This window comes from Musca autumnalis, unplaced genomic scaffold, assembly GCF_047663935.1.
Source record: "Musca autumnalis isolate F117 unplaced genomic scaffold, ASM4766393v1 scaffold_112, whole genome shotgun sequence".
Classification (NCBI taxonomy): domain Eukaryota; kingdom Metazoa; phylum Arthropoda; class Insecta; order Diptera; family Muscidae; genus Musca; species Musca autumnalis.
In genome coordinates, this window is record NW_027411659.1 from 53842 (window position 1) to 61041 (window position 7200).

The window sequence follows — 7200 nt, forward strand, 5'->3', positions numbered from 1 at the left end:
TCCAAAATGTACGGGAACGGAAAAATGGCAGAAACGTCAAAAAATCTGGAACAAATGTCAAAGTCGGCGTGTCAGCGAATTGGAAGCCGGCAAACATGTTGCACATTTTTGCTCGCTCTCATTTGTCGTGTAAAAAGTTTCTAAAGAGAAAGCCAATCAGCGCCATTTTTGTTCAAAGAGAAGTGAACATTTAAAAAATTTCAATATGTGTTAAATGTGTAAAAACTTTTTAGTTCTGGAACGAAGCTAAAGTACTCTTATGTTATGATTTCACAACATCCTCCGATGAATTCACTCCGTTGGATACAATTTATAAGCAGTTGCTTAGTAATCCCTACCAAGCAAGCCAATTTGTAGATACCTACAGCTACAGAAATTTTTCAAAGATAGAAAAAGTGTGCATCAATTTCTAAAATTTTTATATAAAATAAAAAAATACAACCAAAAGTTGGGAACATTTTTACGGTAACTCACGAGAAGAAAATTTCTTAATGAAGTGCTGTTGGAGTACTTGTTGAAATCTCAACTGGTGATGGGAAGACAATATAAGAACCCCTTTAGCAGATGAAGCAAAAACATTTCAATTTGGATTAAATGGAGAGCGGACGAAATAAACTCAGATGCGATTGAATTTAATGAAGAAATTACATAACCTGTCTTAATGTAATAAAGTTATTAATCTTGTTTTACACAAACAATAAATTCTTTTTGTTATTTTGGGATAGTTTGCAACGGCTTGCATTTTTATTGCATCTTTGAACTGCATAAAAACACATTCCGAAGAGTGCGTTTAAATTCAAGCACTACATCAAAACACGTGCTTTGGATGCAAATTGGACTGCATCCTATTCTACCCTAAAGGGTTAGTTAAAATGCGATTCCAAAGGGATAGTTAAAATGCAGTGCAGAAGGGTTAGTTAAAATGCAGTGCTAATGGAGTGCATCTTTCAGTAGTCACGCTCTTGTAAAAATCATGAGTGAATGCATAATTTGATGCACTTCCAGATCACTTGTACACAGAGATGGTCTGTATGACGATTTTTTAGGTTTTCGACGGTCAGAAAGTTGTAAACGTCGGAAACGTCATATACCCGTAGAAAACGTATAAAAAGTAGTAAACGTCATAAACCTCTAAAAATGTATGTTACCACCATATTTTTCAATTAATACTAATTCTAAAAGCAGAGCGTACGTACTTTTTTGGAAATTTAAAGACATTTTTATTAATATTTTATTTTTTAAAACAACTGAATTGATTTAACAAGAAATTTGATGGAGCACTTAAGGCCTGGGTACGTAAGCTGCCTCGCATAGTTGCCTTGTTTTCCTGCTTCATTTCTGACATAACCAAAATAAAAGAATAAAGAAGAAAAGCGCAACCTAGTTCCAAATTGGCTCGGCCTTCTTTATTCTTTTATTTTATGTTATGTCAGAAATGAAGTAGGAAAGCAAGGCAACCATGCGAGGTAGCTTATGTACCCAGGCCTTTAGCACGCCATCTACAATGCATTCTGAACACTACGTGTGATAATGCCCATATAATATAAAACATATATATAATGTATATTTTTAAATCAACTCTTTTTATGTTCGTTTCTTTTTTACTAATACGGGATCTCAAAATAATAAAATGAGTTTTGTTATTATACAAAACAACGATTTTTATACCATCAGCCTTTAGGCTAAAGAGGGTATTTACACTTTGATACGGTCAAAAATGTGCCTCATCGAAATAATGGTTTTAGACCCCAAGTATGTTTGTACGATATCCGTTTCAGACAATTTTGAGTCGATCTAGCAATGTCCGTCCGTCTGTCTGTCTGTCTGGCTGGCTGGTGCGCACGATAACTCTCGAACGGATCAATCGATTCGGTTCAAATTTTGGGTATCGAAATATTTTGTCCAGATTTGGTTTAAGTTCGAAGATGGGCCATATCGGTCCACTCCTTCAGGTACCTCCCCCACAAAAGTTCAAAAATGTTCGGAAAAATTGTCCGCACGATAACTCTTGAAGGGAGTAACCGAATTAGTCCATACTTTGCACATCGTGACATTTCTACCAGACATAGATGAGGTTCCAATATGGACCCTATTGGTTCACTCTTTCGGGTACCTCCCACACAAAATTTTGCTTAAGTGCAGTTTAAGGCCTACTATCGAATCGCTTTGATTTTTGTTGCAGCCACTTGTATTCACTACCTCCATTACGACGAAATAATTTTTTTCAGGAGCAAGTCCATACTTCCTCAGAAATCAGCACAACAACTGCAAACAACCCATATAATACCATGTGTCGTAGTTGGAGCGCACGATAACTCTCGAACGGATCAACATATTTTGTTCAAATTTTGAGTCTTTCAATATTTTGTCCATACTTAGTTTAAGTTCGAAGATAGACCATATCGGCCCACTCCTTCCGGTACCTCCCCCACAAAGGTTCAAAATTTTTCGCCAAGATTGTGGGCATGATAACTCTAGGAGGGAGTAACCGAATTGAGCCAAACTTTGCTGTTGGTAATATTACTTTCAGGCATAGATCGGGTTCTAATATGGACTATAACGGTCCACTCATATGGGTACCTCCCACACAAAATTTGGAAAAAAGTATAGTTTAACAACTCCTCTCTGATCTTATTAATTTGTGATGCAGCAGGTTGCACTTGCGGCCCCTGTTACGACGTTGTAATTTTTTTCGTGGGCAAGTCCATACTTCCTGAGATAATGACCCAAAAAGGTCCAGAAAATCCTACCGGCACCACCTAAACTGGCTAATGTGTAAAATAACCTTTTAAGAGAGAAATCAATTTAGCTCAAACTTTGTAAATTGAAAAGTAAAATTGTAATATATTTAAATTCAGAAAATTAAGTACAACATTTTTAATTATGTAGTTTGTAAGGAAATATCCATAGACTAATAAAGAAAAAAAATATGTATTTCCTACAGATTTTTATTAGGTCCGAATATGTACTACATCGGATCACTCCTACGGGTACATCCTACCCAAAATTTGGAAAAAATTCAATCGTCTTGGATCATTCTGAATTTTGTTGCAACAAGTAGTTTTTTGCGGCCCTTTCCATCCTGGAAAATTTTCCCAACAGCTAAAAAACCTACAGAAATATTGTGTTAACTTTTTTTCTTCGGGTACATGGCTGAGGGTATATCTCTGTCGGCTCAGCTGACTGATACTTTCTTACTTGTTGGTTATAAAATTATATTGTTTATGCTGTAAAAAACCTTGTTTTTTGGCAAGGTTTACGACGTTTCTGACGTATGTAATATACGTCAGAAATGTATGTCATATACGTCATAATTTCCGACAGACCATCTATGCTTGTACATATGATTTAACTCCATCTTTGGAGGCAAACATTTTGCTAGGAGAGTTATAAATACATTTTTGGCTATCATTCTTCAGTGAATGCCTTTTGAATCGAGTTTCCCAACACAGTAATTTCATAAAATCACTTTAGTACGAAACGCCAAAATAATGGAAAAGTTTCGTATGAAAGTTTCAGCGTGTAGCTTTAGAGATATTCGATGGTTAAGTTTATAGGCGAGGTGTATGAAGTAATGAAACCCATGTACATGGTTTTCTGTGTTTGTTGTGTTGCATCTTCTTGTTATTCGTATGCATTTTCTTTGTATGTTGTATGCATTTTCTTTAATTTTTATTTTCTCAAGCAAACGTTAACAAAACAAGCATAAAAAGATTAAACAAAAAATTTTGATTTTTCAAAATAGTCTGGCTTAATCCCTTTTGTTGTTTTAATATTTAAAACAACAAGTTTATTAGTGGAGAAGGTTTGGCATTGTTCGCCAAGGGGTAAGGCAAGGAAGACTAGTTTCGATCCACGCCACTGGATCTCATCAGTTCCCTTTGTTTCTTGTTTGTGGATATTCTCCACCGAAGTTATTTTTCAATAACTTCTTCAACAAGAAACTTTTTATACCCAAACATCAATCGTCAGCTCGAAGTATAAACGTAAACAAAGAAAAACCTTCAATGAGAAGTTTTTCTTTGGTAACCTAACACAACTCCGACGAAAGTGTTTACGAAACAAAGCAAACCTTCTTCACTCGTATGTGTCGTTGATTTTTCAACGAATGCACATACCCAAATGCTGTTTGGTAGCTTATATACCAACAACACACAAAACCGTGCCAGTGTTTCTCAAATAGAACATTGGTGGCGTTTATTTAATTGGGATAGCTGTTACAATTTTGATTTTTCAAAATAGTCTGGCTTAATCCCTTTTGTTGTTTTAATATTTAAAACAACAAGTTTATTAGTGGAGAAGGTTTGGCATTGTTCGCCAAGGGGTAAGGCAAGGAAGACTAGTTTCGATCCACGCCACTGGATCTCATCAGTTCCCTTTGTTTCTTGTTTGTGGATAAACTTGTTGTTTTAAATATTAAAACAACAAAAGGGATTAAGCCAGACTATTTTGAAAAATCAAAATTGTAACAGCTATCCCAATTAAATAAACGCCACCAATGTTCTATTAAACAAAAAACTCTAAAGCCACACGCTGAAACTTTTATTACGAAACTTTCCTTACTTACTAAGTCCCGGTCCACACTAGAGTGATTTCAATGAAAAAATTGCATGAAATTATGTGTCTCTAGACTGACTTCCATAGTAGAGTAAAATCATAAAATTGCTGTAGTGGGGAATTCGATATAAGAACTCCTAATTTCATGAAATTTTTTAATGAAATTCACGCTAGTGTGGACCGGGTCTAAGGTGATTTTATAGCTCTGTTCCTTTACGTGCCTGAGGTTACCATTTCTTACCATTTTTAACCTGCAAAGTGTTCCTTTACTTTAAAAAGCATACAATTTATATGAGACCAGTTCACCACTTTTACCATTTTTTGCCACTGTTACCATTTTTAAAAGTAAAGGAACAGACCATATGAAATTACTGTATTGGGAAACTCGATCTATAAACGCCAAAATAATGGCAAAGTTTCGTATGAAAGTTTCAGCGTGTGTCTTTAGAGAAAGTTTAATTAATGAAATAGTGAAAATTTAACTATTAATATTAATTTATTTATAAATTTTAATTATTTTGTGTTATTTTTTAGTTATTTATGTTTGTTTTGTTTTTATTGGTATGAGAAACACAACAAACGCGAATGGTAAAATAAAGAGGACACTTACTTACTTACTTAGCTGACCCATTACAGAACATTTGTTCCATAGACCGAACTAAGAAAAGATCTCCAATCGTCTCAGTTTTTCGCTTCGCTTTTTGGAATACCGCGCCTTTTCATTTTTTCATCCACTTGTATGCTCTGTCGAAGCTTAGGCCTGCCGATTCTGCGTGCACCGGCATGTGGCATGTATTCATACGCCTTTTTAGCGGGTTTATCATCGCTCATTCTTATGATATGGCCTAGCCAACGAAATCGTTGCATCTCGATACGTTTAACTATATTCATGTCTTTGTATAGCTGATATAGCTCGTGATTCATACGACGTTGATATTCACCGTCAACGCAAATCGGCCCGTAGATCTTTTGAAGAATTTTCCTCTCAAACACACCAAGCACTGCCTTATCTGCTTGCGCAAGTACCCATCCTTCGGAGCCATACATTAGCACGGGCAGTATCAGCGTTTTGTATAGTGTTATTTTGGTTTGACGAGATGTGGCTTTGACACGCAAAAAGCTTAAATTTCACGTTAACGTGTGTGGACACTAACGAAACTTGAAAAGAACATTTAAGGAAATTGGTTTCAAGAAACCTTGCTAGTCTGACCATCGACTTAATAGCTTTGTTCCTTTACGGTTAAGTTTCTTAAAGTTTTACCTTTTTTTACTCGGAAAGCGTTCCTTAACCCCAAAAAGTAGTAAAACTGGAAGAAATTTTTAAGAGAGTGGGGGAGAGAGCCAAAATGGCTTTCTCTTCTAATACATTCTGCTCGACAAATTTTGTTGTGTAAAAAGTGGAAAATCTGTCAAACTGCTGATTTGACATTTATTTGACAATTAAGGAAAAAAGAAAATTATGCGCTTTGTCAAAGCAAAATAAAAAGAAATAAAATAAAATAAGAAAAATTTAAACCAGCGAAATTTATTTTGTTTGTTATTTTTTTAAGCAGCCATGTTTGTTTTTTAACATTGCTGCCAGATCTACTATTTTTCCGATTCTTTACTTTTGTGCAAAACTTATTACGTGAGAGCAATTTCACAGTTTTCTGAGAGCAGAGAGAACTTCTCTCTTTTGCTACTTTTACTATTAAAAAGGTAAAGGAATAAAGCCATAACAAGATAGGATATTTTAATTCAAAGACATAAATACAACAAGATAAGACATTTTCTTGCTATCAGCTGCTCAATGTTTACCTTATTTTTGTGGAAAAATACTATAAATATTACGATTCAGCTATATTTATTCATAGATCGAGTTCCCCAATACAGCATTTTCATAAAATTACTTTAGTATGGAACTCGATCTGTGAACGCCAAAATAATGGGAAAGTTTCTCCGCACATTTTGCGCGTGTTAAAAAATCCAGTACAAATCTCATTGCATTTAGATATACCTTTTGGAGGATTTTATTTTCAATCAAGTGATTTTTGTTCATAGCACAATTACCAAGGTAGATGCATCAGCCTATCCGATCGAATTTGAAACGTCAGAAGAAGTTGTTGTAAATTGAACTCGTCTCAAAAAACATACTGCAGATTAAAAATTTATTGTTTAATATTGAAAATGTTAGCACATTCTGCTACTAACCCTGCGTTTTTAAATGACAGGACAGTTGACTTCATGTATTGATTGTCAAAATCCCACAACTTGTCTATGTGACGTAGGCGTCCAGATAACTGCAAAAACAGTTGTAAAATTATGAATGAAAATCATCGATTTCTTTTAGTTTTCCGTTCACATATTTTGTTTTTGTAGATATTCTTTTGTTTTCAGCACATTAGAATTATCGTCTTACTTCTTTTTCACAAAAATGTCAAAAATTTTTTAAACCGGCTGTCTGTGAAAAACTGATGGACAGCTGGGAGACAACCGACAAATGTATGTATGTGTTAGTAAATCAGAGTTGTATTGGAAGACAAACTGTCTGGTGTAAACGACTAGTAATGCTAACTAATGAGCAAATAAAGAATTATTTTATCGTTTAAACATAGCAAATATTTGTCTTGGTTGATTAAAATCATCTTTGTATATCAAATCATA